Here is an 18,574-nt window from a genome sequence, read left to right as displayed (position 1 = left end):
GGGAGCTAAAATTTAAAAAAAAAGTTAGAGTACAAGAGCATAATGCTTTTAGTGACAATTTGCCTAGCACATGGGCCTACAGGTACAGAATATATTTTTGTGATGCAGATGGCCAGTGCCTAGGCTGCCATTCACAGTTCTCCAACGTGTTCAGGAAAAAATAATGAAAACAAACATTTTATGCTAGGATGTCATGGGATATGTCTTCAAAGTTAAGCCAATTTCAACTGCATCAGTTCCTTGAATACTGAGCTATGAGACCTAGGCTTCGTTAACACCTTGGGAATTCTCCCAAGAAATGAGAGCATATTCTAAACCCTAGTGGTACACTCACTACCTGACAGTTTCTTAGCAATGACATTTAATGATACTCTCTGAGTTGACTGGTATGTCAAAACACCTAAAGGAATGCACACACACACACACGCAACTACCCTGTTTGTTTTTTTAACTTATGCATCTAACCCAGGACCTTTAATGCACCATCCTCATTAACACAAATCACTGGAAAGGCTATACAGGTCTAAGAGGAGAGGACCAGGGCAAGCTGGAGTTGGGGAAAGGTGTCCTGTCTGCAGAGCAGGTGGAGGAGAAGTACCACAAAGGTGGAGCTGACATTCCACATGCTGGGACCACCTTACTTTTTCACACCGCCAGTTCTAGCCCTCAGAAAAGGAGTTCCTGCCCGGGCTTTCCTTGGGCTGTTGCCTTTGAACTGATACCTTGAGGGCAAAAGTAGTCAGGACTGCTCATACCTGCAGACAGTTGCCACTAACTCTCACCTGTCACCGGCAGCTAGCCATTTCTGCTCTACATAGAACTCAGCCTGACCTTAGAGAATGGAGTGCGAAAATAGATTGCAGAAATGGAGTTGGGTTGCAAAGAGACACTTCTCGCCCTCAGACCATAACATGGTCCAGCGGCTGCAGAGGGTGCTGCCAAATGCAGGAGACAGGGGCCAGGCCTGTCCCTTTCATTAATGTGTCCCTAGCAAGTGCCTTGTGGCCATTGCTCAGTAAATATCTGTTAATAAATGCATGCCTAAATGAAAAGAAAATTCAATATATGACATAACAGAAGATGAATGAAAGAAGTGAAACAGTAAGAAAATCAGAACTCGGCCAGATACACTGAAAAGGAGATTTTGCTATCTGAAGAGAAAGCCACGTTGCTGCAAAATAAACATTTACATTGACATAACTAGGATAATCTCCATAAGATAGCTATTGAAGACTCACTTGTAGGTATAAACAGAGCTGCACAAAAAAAGGAATCAAGACAATTATTTGGCTCTTCCATATCAAAACATTTTACATAGAGTAATCCAAACTTTATTCTTAAGAACTGTCCTAACAACTCATTTTATATTATCTTCTTAGACAGTCTTTGCAAAAAAAAGTTTAAAAACACAGATGGTTTATAAAGCTTAAAATTCACTATATACAGAATAATTTATAATTTTATCTTAAATCATAAATTCAGAATGGGAAATTTCATGAATGTCTTCTTTTGTTCTTCTGTCTCCTTTGAAAATTTAAGCATTGTAGAAATTTCAAAATATCCCACTGAGAAATACATTAATCTTTGAGTAGACAATACAACAGCTTGTTAAAAGCAAACACTCATTGCCCTTAACTCTTATCACAGCTACCACAAAACCTTAAACAATCTTGACTCCAAGAGAGGAGGATTACAGATTCGAGCATAAATTCATTTTGTATGGTCTCCCAAGTTCAATTCTTAAATCCCCTTGGAATCTGCTCTTATGGGAATCTGCTGGCTGATAGTTCCAGAAGGATTTTAGAATCAATGCAACTGCACATTTTGCTCCAAGTGATTTCTTATGGTCTAGCTTTACATTCTAGGGTAACACAAGCTGTGTTAATTCCTGGATTGACCACAGCAGTTCCTCATCTACAAATGGAGCTGTTTTCCCCACTACAGAATCACTGATTGCGCAGTGAATGCCGTCCAGTAGTGTTGCTTTGAGCCCTGAGCGTCCAGAGAGACGTGTCAGAGATGCTCAAGCCAGAAGACCTGGGAGATGGGTGGCAGTATGTCCAGGGGCAGTATACTACTGCAGGTCAAATAGCAAGACACACGTATGTGTCGGGGACCACGCAGCATGTGACCTCTTAGTTGAGAGACAGGGCTGGACAGGCCAGATCTGATAGTACTGATAACGCAATCTTGTGTGACCTTGTGCCTTAAGGCCTTGTAACCTTTCCCCTACTTGCATTAGCATTGCAGCTACAAGATAAGCCCCTCCTCCTTCCCCCTCCCGATACCCTGCCTCGATGATATATAAGTGTGTGGTTGAAAAATAAAGTCGCAGCTTGATCGGCACCTGTCTTGCTGCCATCCTTGTGTCTCCTGTCCCTTTCATTTCTCCTTCTAGGTGCTCGGCCCCAGTTGCTGTCCCGCGGGACGGGACACGTATGTGTCCAGTCAAGGTTTTTGAGGAAAATATCAGTTTAAAATGACTGTTCCAATATACCCTGAAACAAAGGTACAAAGTACTTTCCCCAAAGTCAGTATAAAGTGACTGCAAATGCGTGGTGATTGTTCCTATTGTTGCTGCTGGGTTGTTGCACACCAGTCTTGATGATGGGGAGGGGAAATCCTGAAAACCAAAACAAAGTCTAGACTATGAAATTCTGGCACATAATGGAAATACAATATATGTCAAATTTCTACTAAAATTTGATACAAATTTGTCTTTGATGAAATAAAAGAAAATCAGTTATAAACAGTCCTAATACTTGTTGACTTTTGTAGCAAGAAATTGTGTATATAAACTGCTTTGAAAAGCCATGCTGAATCAATCAGTTACAATGTTTCACCAGAAGGGGATTTCTGATTGGCCAAGTACATCATAGTAATCTAATATTTAGTAGTAACCCTTAATTCATGTACAGTTACTTACATTGACAGTTTATAAAACACTCTCAAAGGCTTATATTTACATAAAAATTCAATGAAAGAGGCAACACAATATTTTTTATACTGCACATGGTTTAAAAAGGGAGCTGGGAGGCAGCGTTTAGCCTAGCAGTTCTGACACAGGTGAAGAAGTCTGCGTCCCACGTGGGAGTACCTGGGTGCTACTCCTGGTTCCCAAATGCTAATACAGATCTTGGGGAGCAGCAGGTGATGGGTAAAGGGGTTGGGTCCTTACCACTCACATAAGCAACCTGGATTGAATTGTCAGCTTTTGCCCAGCCCAGTTCTGGCCATTGTGGTCATTTGGGGATTGAATTAGGGGATGGAACCTCTTTCTTGCTCTCTACTTCTAAAATGATTTTTTAAAAGTGGGGAGCTATCAGGGCCTGTGTGACTCTAGTGGTAGAGGGAAGTAAGACACTATGTCTCTGTGCTCTAAACTACCACTCTGTCACCTGCCATGCCATAAAGCTCACCAGATAGAAAGATCAATCAGAATATATTTCTGCTGTCATACACTACAGTGGATCATTGCTACAAAATGCCAAATAAGGCATGCACAATTGCTGTGGTTGCTGAGGTGAGTGACTTTCCTTGGCTGCTTTCTGTTCTACCTTTTAATGTCCACAGAGCCATTACCATTGCTTCCCAAGTGTCTGCATTAGCAAGAAGCTTGAGTCAGGGTCCAGAGCCAGACATTGAACCCAGGTACTCAAGTGCAGGATTTGAACATCTTAGCCTGTGTCTTCCATCTCCTCCTTTGACATCCATATGCAGATTTTTTATATTAATGCACATTTTCCATGAACTCTTTGAAGAAGAAAATAGACACATGATTACTGTTACCCATTTATCCTCATGGGAGAACTCACGGTGCAGAGCAGGGAAGGGACCCGGCAAAGAACTTTACAGTTTAATCTGATGACAGGGCATGAAGTTCAGACTTGAGGGGGGCCCAGACTAGGCTGTCACTATAGGGCAGAGCATCAGAGAGGAGAAAGCTCAACAAAGATACTCAGGTAGGAAGCAACCAACACAACCAGCTCATGCATGCAGCAAGACTGCACTAGGTGGTGCTGCAGCAGGAGGGAGATGCACGAGTAACCCTAAGGGCAGTGCGAGTCCATACAGGGCAATGCTCGTGTACCCCTAGGTAGGGTGGAAAAGTCCCATAATATGTGAACACTGGCAGAGTACTCAGGATATTACTGCATCAACCACAAAGAAACATTTCTTTGGCCGGGGCTGCGGCTCACTAGGCTAATCCTCCAACTAGCGGCGCTGGCACACCGTTTTCTAGTCCTGGTCAGGGCACCGGATTCTGTCCCGGTTGCTCCTCTTTCAGTCTAGCTCTCTGCTGTGGCCCGGGAGTGCAGTGGAGGATGGCCCAAGTGCTTGGGCCCTGCACCCCATGGGAGACCAGGAGAAGCACCTGGCTCCTGGCTTCGGATCAGCGCGGTGCACAGGCTACAGTGCGCTGCCCACGGCGGCCATTGGAGGGTGGACCAACGGCAAAAAGGAAGACCTTTCTCTCTGTTTCTCTCTCTCTCACTGTCCACTCTGCCTGTAAAAAAAAAAAGAAAGAAAGAAACATTTCTTCTAAACTGGAGATTTCTTGAGTTTTACTCATCAAACACTAAAACTTCAAAAGCATCTATTTACAAGTAACCTAACTGATTCAGAACAAAGAAGCTTTAAATATTTAAAGAAATCCAAAAATACCCCACATCCAACAAGGTAAAAATCACAATGTCTGACATCTAAACAAAAATTACCAGGCATGCAATGAAATAAGAAAGGTAGATTCATAATGTGGGAGGAAATGAGAAAAATATACTCATATTTGTCCTCTGATAATTTCAGGCCATGATTTTTTCAGTAAGTCATCCACAACTAAAGACCTGAATATCTGCCTACAATGTCTCCTCTCACTTCCTGATTGCACCATGCAGGTGCAAGCCACTTGCACAATCCTGCTTGGGCATTACCTCCTTGGACTGGTTCCCTGTTAACTATTTCTACCTCCACCTTCACATTTGGTTCTATACACAGCTCTGTTACTAATTTTCATCACCCTCTCCCACATCCCATCAAGCCTTGTTTGAATCTACATGGTCTGTGGTGGATGGAGTGCCACACACACTCCTTAAGCTGTCACCCACACAGAGGTCAGTGTGGTGCCCCAAATGTCTGCCAGATGTCTGAATAAGGGAAGCCTTTGCTGTTCATCATTGCTGCACTGCATGTTGGCCTGCACAGTTGACCAGGTTCTTCCCTATTGGCTTTTGTTGAAACACCTGCCACCTCCTCCACCCTCTCACCTTGCTCATGAAAGTAGGGGACCTAGGAGTCTGCAACACATTTATCCCAGACTTGCTTCTCCCACTTACTGACTGTGTGCTTGAGGCTTACTTTTTGTGTCTTAATTCCTCATCTATGCCATGTAAGTAAACATATGCTCTATGCAGGGACGTGCCAGGAGCACAGGAGATGGTGCAGGCATCTGGTACACAACAGGTACCAGGTCAGCTATGTTCCCCCTCTGCTCTTTTCTGCATAGGTCAGCAGTTCTGAGCAAGTCAGTGCTGTTCAATATTTCTTTTCGAGAGAGCGACAGAAATCAGTGTTTTTGTGGCAAAAAAATCCAAATAATTTCTTTTAACATAAAAGTATTTTCATGAAGGATTTTTTAAAAAATTACAAAATTATTTTTATTTATAGTCTGTTGAATATCATTATTTTAGTGGTATGATTCTATTATTTTCCATGCAATTCTCTCAGAAGGAGTGAATACATAGTATTTGATTCACATGATTTATTGAACTTTTGTCTTTATTACCAGTATTTTCTTTCTCCATTTCCCCTAAGAAATTGCCATTGGAATATGCATTTTCAATCATCCTCAACAGGAAATGCAAGAAAATTGTTCTATTAATTTATTTTATATATTTTTTTGACAGGCAGAGTGAGATAGTGAGAGAGAGAGACAGAGAGAAAGGTCTTCCTTCCGTAGGTTCACCCCCATATGGCCACTACAGCCGGCATGCTGCGGCCGGAGCACTGCACCCATCCGAAGCCAGGAGCCAAGCGCTTCCTCCTGGTCTCCCATGCAGGTGCAGGGTCCAAGCATTTGGGCCATCCTCCACTGCCTACCGGGGCCACAGCAGAGAGCTGGACTGGAAGAGGAGCAACCGGGACAGAATCTGGCACCCTAACCGGGACTAGAACCTGGGTGCCGGCGCCGCAGGCGGAGGATTAGCCAAGTGAGCTGCAGCACCGGCTATTTTATATTTTTAAAAATTCCTAATCCATAGATGATTTTACCACAGACTGAAATTGAATATGTTAAATATGTAGATTTACTATATTAGATTTTTTTATTCTCCATCAGTTTTGTATTATTTGTATTTATAGTAATGTAACAGTTTATTCTCTTTTCTGACAGGATTTCCTTTAAATATATGGTTTCATATAGAAAGCACATTTCTATATAATTTCACTTTGATGCATACTGTATTTAAAGTATTTTAAGCATAAGAAAGATCAAAATTCAATTGCAGGGGTCTGCATTTTAACTGAGTACCTCTTTGCAACAACCTGAGTGCTGCAGAAAGCTTAAAGTGGAATTAGAACTCCCAGCTGCCACGACACTTACAACCCATTAGCCAGATGATCACACATGGCAGAAGACGGTGAGTGTCACAATAGTGGTGGAAATGCATTACTCAGACTGCCACAGGGAGAATCATATGCAGTTATGGGTCTGGAGAAGGCTCTATAAAAATACAACACTTGAGTTAGGCCCTAGTGAAAATAATCAGGATTTTCATAGATGAAAATCCCAACATTTGAGAAAAAGTACAGAAACAGGAGATGCTGGACATGCGAAGACTGGAGGAATATCTAAGAAGACACACTGTCTACAGGATATCATTTCTTTACAAAGAGTTGGTGACAGGGTTCCAAATGAGCAGGAGTCTGAGGATGGACAGGGCCAGGTCTGCCTAAGACCAGAGAGCTCAGGGCGTCACAGAGGGAGACTCAGGGGGTTAGCACAAAGGCTAGATGCTCGTCCTGAAGTTGCTTCCTCGATTTCGCCATACGATTGGGCTACATGCTACACAACTCTTAATTTTCCAGTTCCAAGGTTCTGTGGTCACTCACGTAAATATAAGAGAACTTGGCAACCATTTGTAATGAAACCTGCTTAAAAGAGCATCCTATGGCAGGGAGAACACAAGTGTGGCACAGTAGTTGTGGTCTGCAGAAGTTAACCATCAAGACAATGAAGAGAGACATGTGAGTAAATAAATTCTCATCCAGAGAGCTTGTGGCCCCTACTGTCATAGTGAGGATCCCGGCTTCTTGGCAGTCGGCCCATTTGGGTCAGAATTGTGGCCCTTGGATCTTTCCTACAACTGAGATCCATGCAATGAGCTAGCATGAGAATCCCATCCAGTAGGGCTGAGCTACCATGGGTCATCAAATCTCTTCTAGAACATCACAGTGGCTGTTCTGGAATGAACATGGCTGCAGAAAGCAGAATATACAAAGAGGAAGAGGCAGGAGCTAGATGACAGTAGGCTCTGCTCAGGAGTAGTGAGAACGTGGGACAGGATGAAGCACAGGTTCCACACTGACTCACACAGCTCCCTCCCAGGCCCCCTGCCCACGCCTTCTGCCAAGTATGGGAAGCTACAAATAACTTTTCTCAGGGTACCATGTCTTGAGTTTTGCTTGAGGCTGCTTCTACTGAAAAAATACATAGTCTGAGTGTTGGAGAGAGAACAGCCTGAGCTTAGAAGAAGCAGGTCTTCCCAGCAACAGGCCACAGGGCCGCCTCCACTCTCAAGCTTCCACATGATTTTAAGTCGCTCTTTCCAAGCTTGGTGTTTCTATGTGGTTTGCAAGGTTACTGGAGGCTTAGATTAGACCACATACCTTTCATCTTCTCACTAGCATCCCCTAGGAATCTCCTGCTTACACTGCTGGTGTAAACCTACAGAATGGAAGGCAAGAGGAGCAAACAAAAGGAAAACATAGCAAAGGAACAACTTGCAGGTTGTCTCCTGGTCTTCTCTGGGGTCACACACTCCACTGTTGAATAACACTCATCAAGAATCAGCCCTGGAAGATGTGAGGTGACAGCCATTCCTGGGGGACACCCAGGGCTGGAGACCAACAGAGAGAGCCTGCACTACGGGGGAAAAGCTAAACGTACAGCATCTGTTAGCAGAAAACAGTAAATCAAGCTCCTGTATGAAATCTTCATAGAAGAAGAAGAGGGGTCCACAAAAGGTGGGGTCCTTTCCATCCCCACCCACCACCCCAAGAGCTGGGCCTAGGTGGCCACTGCTGGGGAAAAAAATTATAATGAATATAGGAGGAGAAAATGAGCTCATGACCCTTGGCCCCATAAAGAAAAAAACACACACACTGGTCCTGACACACCTAGCCCGAGGCTGAAAGACCACGCAAGCCACCCATTACCCATGGACATGGTTGCACATGGGTAAACCAGTGGGGTTTATTAGGCTTCACCCCTAAATAAAAGCTGCTCCCTTATGGCTTACTCTGTACATCTTGCCAGGGGCAAGCCATGAGAAAGAAGGATGAGGAAGTTCCTGCACCACACACTGCGGAGTCCTGGCTCCTCTGGAAGCCTTCAGGCTTGGCTAACTAGGTACAGGGCCTCTTAAATGAAAGGACACTGTCCTATGTGGGAAGTCTTTCCTGCAGAGCTGGCAATCCCACACTGCATGGCTGCTGTGATCTTTTGCCTGTTGAGTGCACTCCATGGTTCCCCAAAGAGCACTTGGTTTTGTGCCCGGAGGGAGCAGAGAAGGGAATGCAGGCACCAAGCCACAGATCATCTCAATGCACAGGTCACCTGTTGCTGCAACAGCTTAAGCAGAGGCAACGGAGGCAGGGACATAAACAGAATTCACATCCTGTGAGAACAGCCAGTCCTCAAGTGCTCTCCGTAGCCCATGTCTCTCTCCTGATTTCTGCATTCATGGAATCCTTGGCACATGAGGGAATGCCTGTGTTGTGAGCTTCACCTGTGCAGAAGGGATTGAGTGCAGAGAGCATCACGTGAACGCATCTGGAGTGTTTCCCAACCCACCAAAACCGTAGAACAATCACTTCTCATCAGCAGGGCAGGCAGAGTGCAGAAGGTCCTCAATTACTATAGACAGGATTCTGTCCGTTGCATTCCTTTTGACTTCCATTTGGCCATTTACAATCGCTGCCGAGCTTGTGAGTGGTGCAGAGGAGCCAGCTATTCAGTGTTGGCCACCATGCAGATGATGTTTTGTTTCAGGACATGGTGAGGATGAGTCAGGGAGAATTCCTGTAGTGTTTAGATAATGGGAACAGGGTTCTGCTCATGATCACTGGCACCATCATAGAGAGGTTTCCTCCTCCTGGATGCAAAGTTCCCTGAACCATGCTCTTACCCTCTGGCATTCAACACAATCTCACCTGGGCACACTGAACGAGTGTGGTTACCTCCTAAGAGTTTACAGAAGACCAGGTTTGCAGTTGGACCAGAAAATTCGATGTTTTTTTATTAGTTGCATGGTGATGGTCCTGATGTTAGTGATATGAGAAAAGTGATTTGGGGACAACTGGCCAAAGATTATAAAGGACTTCAAAAAATGCAAAGTGCTATAGGAGACTTTGACATGGCAAAGAATGGGGCTTTGGAAATATAGGAACACGATCTTTCAAATGTAGAACAAGACCAGAGCCATTACCGAGCTAGAATGGGGATCCCAGATATGTTGGTAGGCAGAGAGATGAGATGAACCATGCATGTTTGCTTGACACAGAGAAGGCACAGGAGGAGACGGGGAAGGAGCCGAGATCCAAGGTTTCTTCTTGTGAGAAACCAAACAGCAATGACAAATGCTGAAGGCTGGAAGCAACCATGACATTCTCTGTCTGTCCTCCTGAAAGTAGGAACCCATGGGAAATAGAGAACACAAGGATTCGTTTAATTTTTGTTCAAAGATTAAAGGATAAAACCGTGTCTGGACTCACACAGATGAAACATTCAAGATGGGTGTCTTAAATGGCAGCATGACAGACACTAATGTCAGAACCCCCAGAAGGTCAGGTGTGCAGGGCAGAATTCAGTAAAGGGGGCACAGTCCAGCTTTGAGAAGCATCTGCAAAAAAAAAAAATGCAGCTGAAGTTTTGGCAAAAAGTTGACCTTCAAATGAAGTGTGCTGGGGCAAAGACAGGCAGTGAGGAGCCAGCCCTTGAGGAGGGTTGACTTCAGATAAGCAGACAGAGAGCAGTCAGTCAGGAGACTGAAGGGTGAGGGAGTGAGAAGAGTAGCCGGGGTAGATAGGAAAGGCCAGTGGTTCAGTCCAGATAAAGGATGGGATGTCACCCATCCCTGTGAAGGGAAGAAGGACCAACTGGGACACCTGTTATCACTGACAGCCAGAAAATCACCACACTGCTTTCTACAAGACAATGAGCTATGAAATCCGTTATGCGGCACATTACAGTTCTTAGAAATGACAGAAAACTGCATCTCCATGGGTCTTGAATGCAAATTTCTGTCCATGTTAGTACTGTTTGTTCTTTAATTACACCCCCCCTTTTTTTTTTTAACATTTTTGTCTCCTGGCTTTTTCAAGAGCAATTTTAAAAGAGAATGAATTGGGAGTTAAAAGAAAGGTTACTGCAATTGGAAAAACTCTGGTGTTTTCATTGTGCAAATCACAGAATGCTTGCACAATCAGTGAGATCGTTGGCCACCACCAGGTTGCTGCCTGGCAGGTCTGAGGTAGGGACCTTTCTCTGTCCTCTGCTCTCTGCATGCAGTGCTGAGTGACATGTGGATGTCTCAGACTCACTGCTGCCTTTCCTGTGCAGTGTCCAGCACTGCCATCCACACTGCAAAGTCATTCACAACTCAGAAGGGGAACAGGACAAAACAATGCAGCGACTTCGTGGAATGCAGTTTTGATTTACACATTCATAATATGAGTAGAACAGGAAGGAGGCAACTAACCTAGAATAAAATAGAATGGTTAAATACATTAACTATTTTTTCAACTTTTATTTAATAAATATACATTTCCAAAGTACAACTTTTGAATTATAGCTGCTTTTCCCCCCATAACCTCCCTCCCACCCACAACCATCCCATCTCCCACTCCCTCTCCCATCCCATTCTTCATCAAGATTCATTTTCAATTATCTTTATACACAGCAGATCAACTTAGCATTTACTAAGAAAGATTTCAACAGACTGCACCCACACAGACACACAAAGTATAGAATACTGTGTGAGTAGTAGTTTTACCGTTAATTCACATAGTACAACACATTCAATTCACAATTCACATTAACTGTTTTTTTAATCCAAGACTTGCTTCAACATCTGTCCTTGCTAATGTGTCTTCTGCAACTACAAAGAAGGTAAGCTTTGGCTTAAGAATGAAAGAATGCTGTGAAAATCTTCCAGTTTTGCCTTTGATTCCATATCCCTACATTTTTTCCCATACACAAAAATCAGAACGTTTTCTCGTGATTTAGATGTTGAATGAAATCCCTGCTGCAGTCTTCACACCTTCATGGCCTTAGGAAAGAATAATGGTCACTGAGCAACAGTGGGCTCTGTGCTGGGGACCTGAGGCCTTCAGGTAGCTCCTTCCCTACATGCAACAGTAACTCTGCAAAGTAGAGGCAGCACCATATTCACCTATGTGTGAAAAAATAAGTGCTCAGACGTCAACGTCTCATTCTCTGCACCTAAAACAATCACTATGCTGGCATTGACCCAAATTCTGTGCCTTCACACCACACCACACCTACAGGAGAAACCCTCTTCTCTGAAAGCACTACTCTCTTCCCTGTGCTTCCCCGCCCCTGTGAGCACCTGCAAGCCGTCTCAGTGCCCAGGAGCTTTGTAGGTCCAGATCTCAGTTCTGTCACCGGGAGGTCCATAGCACCTCTTTCTCAGTGTCTGTAAGCAGGGGACACACAATTTTATTGCCTCTATTATCGACTCTTCCAATTGTTTTAATTTCTTTTGTAAATTTCTATCGTCCCATGTACAGTAAAGTTGATAGATGTAACATAATAGTAAAATGCGGTTTGTGCTTCATTTTTGGTAAGTAAATTAGCCCTATTTAGAAATATTGACAACTTATTTACCAAAACGACTACCTTTAGACTTCAGGAGGCAAATCCACAGATTCATTTGACTGAGGGTGCCGTGTAAGCTCGGCTACGCCTGCCCCTTTACTGCTGTTTCTCAAAGAAGTAACCTAGTTTAACTGAAGCTGGCAATTTGTGGGGCTGGCCAGGTGGCAGACCAGGGTAAGCCACTGTCTGGGATGCCAGCTGGTCCACTTCTAATCCCACTCCCTGCTAATGTGTCTGAGAAAGCAGAGAGATGGCACAAGCACTTGAGCCACACATGTGGGAGGCCCAGACGGAGGTCCAGTCTCCCGGTTTCAGCTTGGTCCACGCCCAGCCATTGCAGTCACTTGGGAAATGAACCAGAAGATGAATCAATCAATCAATCTTATTCTCTCTCTCTCTCTTTCTCCATCCCTGTCCCTTTCCCCTTTTCTCCCTCTCTCTAACTCTGGATTTCAAATAAATAATAAACAAATCTTTAAAAACAAATTAGCAATTTGAGAAGGCATTTTCTTTCAAAGAAATTTTTTTAAAAATAGCACTGTAGCTTAAGAAGTTTAACCACTCACCATTGGAATATTAATAACTAAAGCTCATAAATGCCCTAATTATTTTATTTTGTGTGCATATTTGGGAATATTTCATTTCCATTTGCTTTTTCTTGTGCAGGAATCTCAGATTCAGCAGAACATCACCCTGTTTTGATATTTGTTTTTATATTTATTGTTCCTCTAGGACTTTTGGGTTCAGTTTTCCGTTATGAAAGAAGACTGCTAATCACACCCTGAGAGAATCATCACACAATAAACAAACACTATTCAGCAAGAACACCCGGCCCTGTGCCAGGTCTATGGATGTGGGGCTCCCTACACACCTCTGCACGTCCAAAGCATCACTCCCGTCAAGCTCCTAACGGGGAGCGACCATTCCCCTATTCTGAAGTACAAACCCTGTTGGCCTCACTTGCTGCAAGATGCACACAACACAGACATGCCTTCCTAAACCTTTGGGAGACAACCCTTACTCCCTGTATTCACTGCTTGTATGCCAATCCCTCCTCAGCCCTCATTTGACTCAGTTGGAAACTTCACAATGAATAGCATACAAACAAATATGTATCAGACCCAGAATTCAGCCATGTGAGCCACAGCTTCACAGCACAAAACACTGGATCCCACAGGATATAGCAGAACACGAAGCAGTTGTCAACAGTCTAACGCATTTTCAAACACAAAGAAGAGTAAATGAGATCTGTCATTCCAAAGGCTGCCACAACATGAATATAGAGATGATTTCTGTAATCATCATAAACTTTGAAGGTCATTATTATTTCATAGTCCATGGGGCTAATATTTTATATAAGCTTTTCTGTTTTTAAATTTAACATTTTTGACATTTTGCCACATTCACTTCAAATGCAGACATATACACAAGTAGGCTATTTTTTGTGAAAACAGAAATGTTAGCAATGCCATGTGAGAGATCCATGACAATGAACAACACATGACCTGCTAACACTAACCGATAGAATAAATAAAGGGGAGAGTGATCCAACATGGGAAGTGAGATACTCAGCAGACTCATAGAATGGCAGATGCCCTAAATAGCACTCTGGCCTCAGAATCAGCCCTAAAGGCATTCAGATCTGGCTGAAAAGCCCATGAGAGTATTTCAGGCATGGAAAGCCAAGACACTCTGGCAAAAGATCTCTGTGAGTGAGATCTCAGTGGAAAGAACAGGTCTTCAAAGAAGGAGGTACCTTTCTCTGAAGGGAGGAGAGAACCTCCACTTTGACTATGACCTTGTCTAAACAAGATAAGAGTCGGAGAACTCAGAGGGCTTCCATAGCCTTGGAAACTCATGACTGGAGCATAGGGAGATTACTGATGCCATAGACAGGAGTGTCAATTGGTAAAGTCAACAACAGGAGTCACTGTGCACTTACTCCTCATGTAGGATCTCTGTCCTTAATGTGCTGTGCATTGAGATTTAATGCTATAACGAGTACTCAAATAATATATTTCACTCTGTGTTTCTATGGGGGTGCAAACTGTTGAAATCTTTACTTAATGCATACTAAACTGATCCTCTGTAAAAAAAAAAAAAAGAAAAAAGAAAAGAAAAGAAACTATCAACTCCCAACTTGACTCTCACTGGGATTAAACATGACAATAGGTCTGATCTGATTTCATCATCATTAAAAAAAAATCATCTATTATTTTTCACTTTATGTTTCTGTGTGGGAGCAAACTGTTGAAATCCTTACTTAATGTATACTAAGCTGATCTTCTGTATATTAAGATAATCGAAAATGAATCTTGATGTGAATGGAAGGGGAGAGGGAGTGGGAAAGGGGAGGGTTGTGGGTGGGAGGGACGGTATGGGGGGGAAGCCATAGTAATCCATTATTCGTACTTTGGAAACGTATATTCATTAAATAAAAGTTAAAAAAATAAATAAATAAATATTTTTAAAAATTAAAAAAAAAAAAAGAAACAAGGATATATTGTCATTACATAGCAGGAGTCAATGAAGCAATATTTATAGCTATATACCAAACAATATGATATCCACTTTGTATTCTCTATATATTAACTTTCAAAAATAAGAGAAAATGTGATATTTGTCTTTCTGGGTCTGGCTTATTCACTCAGCATAAAGTGCTCCAGCTCGATCTGTTTTCTTGTGAATGACAGGATTTCATTTTTATGGCTGAGTACTACTCCATCATGTATGTGTGTGTATCTGTTTCACACGTCTTCTTCGTCCAGGAGTCTAGCTGACAGACATCTAGGTTGAATCCATATCTCAGCTACTGTGAGTTGACTTGCTGTGAAGAGGGCAGTGCAGGTGCTTCCTCTGGATGTGTTCCCGGGAGTGGGACAGCTGGGTCTGAGGGCAGAGCTGTTTCAGCTCTCTGAGCAGCTAATATTCCATGTGGAAGGCTTCTCCCGACTTTAGATGCTCCCCACTCCTGCACCTTCACTGGGTGTCCTGCAGATGGACGGCGGCCCCAGCAAGTTGTGGCCTTGCGTGTCTCTGGTTTTTCCCTAGGCAACATTCTGTGCCTGAAGGCGTTTTCTTCCACATCTACCCCCGGAAGTCCTGTCCGTCTCCTCAGATGCAGCTTCCGGCTCCAAGTTTCCTGGATTCCACCACAGCAGGAACGTCAGAGCATGTCCGAGAGCCTTGTCATGCTTGCCCAGTGCCTCACTCTGGATTTCTCTGTGCATGACTGGATGCAGACACACAGACACCCACAGCTCCCTGCACTGTGAGCGTCTGTTGTCACGCTCAGCACATTAGCATATGCATCACACACAAAACATGGTGTGAATAACTCACCTTTTGTTACCTGCAGTGTGGAACTACGCAATGTCAAGTTGGAAATTCTGTGAATAATAAATGAGAAAGCCTTCCTCAAAACCAGCTCACTAGGTGAGTGTAGCACAAAGGGATCCCTGTGGTCTCCCATCACCCACGCTGTCCCCAGACCAAGGCTTGGTGCAAGGCAGTGCCCTGGTGCCCAGGGACCTGCTGCACGGGGTGTGCCGTGGTTAACTTCCCCAGTTCTCCATTGGACACATCACAGTTCACTTACAAGGTACGGTTGAAGAAGAAGGCAGGCCAGGAGTGTGTAAAGAAGGGGCAGGATGCTGCGTGGGGAGGTGCCCAAGCCTGCTGAAAGCAGAGGGTGGGGCCCGCTCCCGCAGACCTGGTTCAGCCCCTGAAGTCAGTGACCACTCACCCTGCCCAGCTGCTCAGCCGGCAGAATCTAAACAACGGAACATGGTGGGTTTGCCATCAAGGACAGCTGCTCAGCCAAGCAGTAGCCTCCCCAAACACTCCTGTGCAGTCCCGTGTAGAAAACCTTTCCCGCTCATGCTTCATGCGACAGTGTGCTCAGCTGCCTGATACAGGTTCTTCGGTTCCCAAGTAAGTGCTCTTTTGTTGAGTTTCCTTCTCTTTTCTGGTTAGGGGTATCCAGTTTTCAACAATAATTGACTGCTTTTTACTTGTTAAGCTTCTCATTTGGCAAACGATTAGGCATTGTTACTGTAATGCAAATTTAAAATATATTATCTCAAAAACTGAAAGAAAAAGACACAGAAAAAGCAAGAAGGATGGAGGGTGGGGGTGAGAGGGAGGGAAGGAGAAGAGAATGTTATTACATTCTTAGAATTTTATCTGCAAGTGATATTGACTCTGTTCAAAACTAATTAAAAACTAAAATACACCAAAACAAAAAAACAATGAAGACATATGAAACCACAAAATTATAATAAAAGAGTATCTAGTTGTTCTTGTGGTAGCTGTCTTTCTGAGACTTAAGAAGATTTCCCGGCTTCTTGCACAGAGAACTTAACATACTTCTTGTGGTTTTGGGTTTTATGTTTCATATGTGCTCTGACATTGTCTTAGGTCCCTGGCAGGTGTGGGAAACCAGGGGTGGGCATTGCACCTACAGCAGGGAGGCTGCAGAGAATGAGGCAAAGGGCATGGTGTTCACTGTGGGTTTCTTTTGCCATGAAAGCCCTAGCGGTAATCAGTGAGGCAAAAGGAAGCTGTTCTAGCTGTCCCAGAATCCCCTGCTTAGATCATCCCACAGCCCTTGTTTCCTTAAAGGTTTTCTGGCCCTTGTCAACATTAACCACTCCAGTCTGACGTACAGCGTCCCAGGGGCTGCTCTGCAGCGGACTCTTCATATCTGTCTACAAAGCAAGGCATCGCTTGCCCTCTTCACAAGGCAATGTATTTAGTTGTGGTTGTTCCCAAAGAGTTATTATTTGAAAGAGTTACAGAGTGAGAGAATGCAACAGGGAGAGAGAGAGTGACCTTCCATCAGCTGGTTCATTCCTCAGCTGGCTGCAATGGCTCCAGCTGGGCCAGGCCAAAGCCAGGAGCCAAGTACTTCATCTGGGTCTCCCACATGGGTGCAGAGGACCAAGCGCTTAGGTCATCTGCTGCTTTCCCAGGAGAGAAGCAGGGAGTTCAATCAGAAGTGGAATCTTTACTTAATATATGCTAAACTGATCTTCTGTATATAAAGAGAATTGAAAATGAATCTCGATGTGAATGGAAGGGGGAGGGATTGGGGAGGGAGAGGGAAAGGGGAGGGTTGCGGGTGGGAGGGAAGTTATGGGGGGGGGGAGAAGCCATTGTAATCCATAAGCTGTACTTTGGAAATTTATATTCATTAAATAAAAGTTAAAAAAAAAAAAAAGAAGTGGAGTGGCTAGGACATGAACTGGAGCCCAAATAGGATGCCTTTGTCACAGGTGGCAGATTTACCCACTACACCAGAATGTTGTCCCCTGTATTTTTTTCTTTAATGCATAATACAAAGTTTAAGAATTTACCTACTTAAAAATTCACAAGGTAACTATTTTTGAATGTCTCAATGCTACATCATTGAAATTCGTCTTTGTTTTTCATACACAGCAAATTTAAATGAAAGGTTACATAATTTACTTAAACCATAAAAGATGGCTGTTGCTTCAGATTTCTTCTTATTTTACCAATTTGTCTCTACTGAGTCATTGTGCTTAATTTTGCCAAAATTCGTACATAATCTTGCTGTAAGGCCGCTGTGAAAATGTAAGGTTGCTTGGGTGACTGAAATGCAGTTGTGTTCCAAAAGGGTCATGTTTGTGTGTGAACAGGTGTGGATTCCCCTGCACAGTAGCCCTGGCCATCATCACCACTGCTCCCACCAAGAAGCCAGAGGGCTCTCCTCCAAGGCCGTCTCTGAGGTAATGGTTCAGCTCCTTGCCATAGTAGGATGACCAAATGACCAACCAACCAACCGACACAAATAGCACTGCACTTAAATTAACTGTTTCTGCCACACAGCAGGCAGAGACTGGACTTCTCCCAAGCACCAGCTGAGAGAGGACAGAGTAGCTCATTCTGGGTTTTAACGGCAGCACAACTGGCTGAAGGAAGAAGACTGTCTCTTGTTTCTATTTTTTTTTGCCCTTTCCCCTGATAAAACAGACACACACACTTAAGAGTCATGTGGAGAGATAATCATATAAAGTGTGATACCATGCACATACACATAGACACACACACACAGTCATGTAGAGGGACAAATATGCTCTGATACCCTGCACACACACACACACACACATAGTCATGTAGAGAGACAATTACATATGCTCTGACACCCTGCTGTCACCTCTGCACACACACACACACACACAGAGTCATGTAGAGAGACAATTACATATGCTCTGACACTCTGCTGTCACCTCTGCGCACGCACACACACACACACACACAGAGTCATGTAGAGAGACAATTACATATGCTCTGACACCCTGCTGTCACCTCTGCACACACACACACACACACAGTCATGTAGAGAGACAATTACATATGCTCTGACACCCTGCTGTCACCTCTGCACACACACACACACACACAGAGTCATGTAGAGAGACAATTACATATGCTCTG

General features: G+C 43.8%; 1 protein-coding gene across 2 annotated transcripts in view; it reads right to left on the bottom strand.

The window, feature by feature from the left end:
- Nucleotides 1-18,574, bottom strand: part of CSMD1 (CUB and Sushi multiple domains 1) — a 2,053,194-nt gene that overhangs the window by 1,357,670 nt on the left and 676,950 nt on the right. The window lies entirely within an intron of this gene.

The sequence above is a fragment of the Oryctolagus cuniculus genome, chromosome 8 (genome assembly GCF_964237555.1).
Source record: "Oryctolagus cuniculus chromosome 8, mOryCun1.1, whole genome shotgun sequence".
In the NCBI taxonomy this organism is placed as follows: Eukaryota; Metazoa; Chordata; class Mammalia; order Lagomorpha; family Leporidae; genus Oryctolagus; species Oryctolagus cuniculus.
The sequence above is the reverse complement of the archived record's forward strand: the minus strand, read 5'-3'. Positions and strand labels throughout refer to the sequence as shown.